Below are 2474 nucleotides of genomic sequence, written 5' to 3'. Positions count from 1 at the left end.
CTCCTCTGCCCCCAGTTCTGTGCAAACTTCCACCCACTCTGTGCAGGTACAATCTGTCAGCACCTCATCTGGGCCCAGGCCACATAGCTCTCCCTTCCTGCCCTGGTGCTTCTTTGGCCCAAGGTGCGGGTTCTTGGGAGAACCCACGTAACACACAAGCACGCACAAGCTGGAGTGCAGGATGTTGATGCCTGGGGGGAGGGGGTGCCCATGGCCAATGTGGGCAATTATGAGTTCCACTCCGGAAAGCTTCTCAGGAGGTCCAGGCGGGTGGTGCACAGTAGCCCACCGTGCTGGCCAACACCCTAACGCATCCTCAAACTGTCTTTCTCTCTTTCCTTTTTCAGTCTGGCCCCTCACTCCTGACTCTGGGATCACTTCCCCAAACAACTACTTGTCTCAAGCTCTGCTTTCAGGGAAATCCAGGCTAAAAAACATGATGCAATAATTTTTTGTCGAATGAATGAACAAGTGAATGAATAAAGCTTCATTCATTTTGGATACATGAGTATAATTGAATCACCAAAAATCATAAATAATTACTTGCATTTGATATAGCTTCTAAGAACAGAATTACCCCCAATAGGTAAAAGATTTTTATCCCAAAGAACACCTTTGAAAGAGTGCACTTATTAAGCAAGAAGAGAATGGTGGTTGTCAGGGGCAATGGGGAGGAGGGAGGGTGGGGAGTTGTTGATTAATGAGGACAGAGCTGCAGTTGGGGAAGAAGTAAAAGTTCTGGAGAAGGACGGTGGTGATGGTTGCACAGTGTCAATGTACTGAATGGCACTGAACTGTATACTTAAAAATGGTGCAAATGGTGCAAATGACAGATTTGATGTTATATGTATTTTAGCAACAGTAAAGAATTATAAGTATAATATGATTATAATGATAACAAACACAAGGGACAAATATTGAGAGGAAATATACATTTTGATAACACCTGTGATATGAGGGTAAGATTTTGGAAAAATGCTTTTTAGCTTCCAAACTTCTCTACCTTTGTTGTATTACATTCCTCACCTGATAGTGGTGATAACAATGCTATTATTCTTGAAACAGACCCAAATATTAATATACATATGTAGTTAGAAATCCCCATTAGCACACGTACTCAGTATACATACAACATACATATTTTAACATTAAACTCTCAGCAGAAAAGGAGGCTTATTAACTATCCAGTTTGTCTTTAATAATGCATTAATGATGATGTTAGAAAGTTTTGTTTTGTTCTATTCAATTTTCCATTAATTAGGACTTAATTTTGACAGGAGATAGATATCAGACTATAACCATTGTATGGCTTGTTTATATAAAGGGTCTACTTATAACATACATTATACTCTGATATAAAATGTGAATATTAAAGGAAGCAGTGCTTTCAGTTTTTATGAAAATAAATCTAATCCCCATCAATTACCCTCTTAATCTCTTTGTCACCTCCTGTTTTTATGACCGTTATGTATTTTGTGGTCATTGAGTCTATGGGTAAGGTTGCCGTTCCTTTCTTAAGGTGCTGACACTTTCTTCCTCCAATGCTATGATTTAACTAAGATTATTTATCTTTGAATATTTCCAAAAATTTAGTGATCAGTGCATGATATACTCTCTGAAATTGTCACACACATCCTGCTATTACCGGAAGACAGAATTCTGGGATTCCAACCCAATTTCATCACAGCCACAATCTCTGTGTTCTTGGGGAGGTTGCTTTACGTTGTTTGTGACTGACTTTTCAGAAATAGTGCAAGACAAAATGATAAAGTTAGAAATCCCTAAGAATTTCTATCTGCATTTTTCAAGGTTATTCTGTAGAATACTTGTATCATGGGGTAGTGCTGTGAAAAGAGACTTGTGCTCAAAGATATAGGAAAAAAAGAGTGCATATTAATCCTTCTCTTAGAGATTAGTAATACACAACAGTGTTTTAAAGGCTCTTTACTAAAAACAAAACAGTAATTAATCTTTGCTGATAAATGCATATATAACTGACTACTGAATTTTAATTTTTCTGAGTACCGAATTTTTTAAATAACAAAGTTAACATCCTTTGTAACAAAGGTACCACAGAACATACTTTTGGAGACATTGAGTTTTACATTTAAAAAAGTTGCTAGTTCTGGGGTCAGGGTAGGGAGAAGCAAGAAGTTCTCGGTGCTGCAGAGAATCCCTTATTATTGAAAAACCAGCACTGCTAGACAACTGCTTCCTGAGGAGGTTCTAGTCCAGTCTTCTAATGAGAGCAGTCACTTTTTATAAAGCTGCTTCTGATTTCAAAATGGCATGGCAACTAGGAAATGGACCCTGATGTGAAGTTCTTCACGGCAAACTCAGTTGCCTCCAGTGACTAGATAGAAATGAGCAAAACCCCTCGGGGGTAGATGTGGGGCAAACCACCTGTGGGCAGTGGAAACTGAACAGTGGGGAGACACGTGCACGCTCTATTTAAAGGGTGCAGTCACACGCAG

The sequence above is a fragment of the Desmodus rotundus genome, chromosome 11 (genome assembly GCF_022682495.2).
Source record: "Desmodus rotundus isolate HL8 chromosome 11, HLdesRot8A.1, whole genome shotgun sequence".
In the NCBI taxonomy this organism is placed as follows: domain Eukaryota; kingdom Metazoa; phylum Chordata; class Mammalia; order Chiroptera; family Phyllostomidae; genus Desmodus; species Desmodus rotundus.
This window is presented reverse-complemented; position numbering follows the sequence as displayed.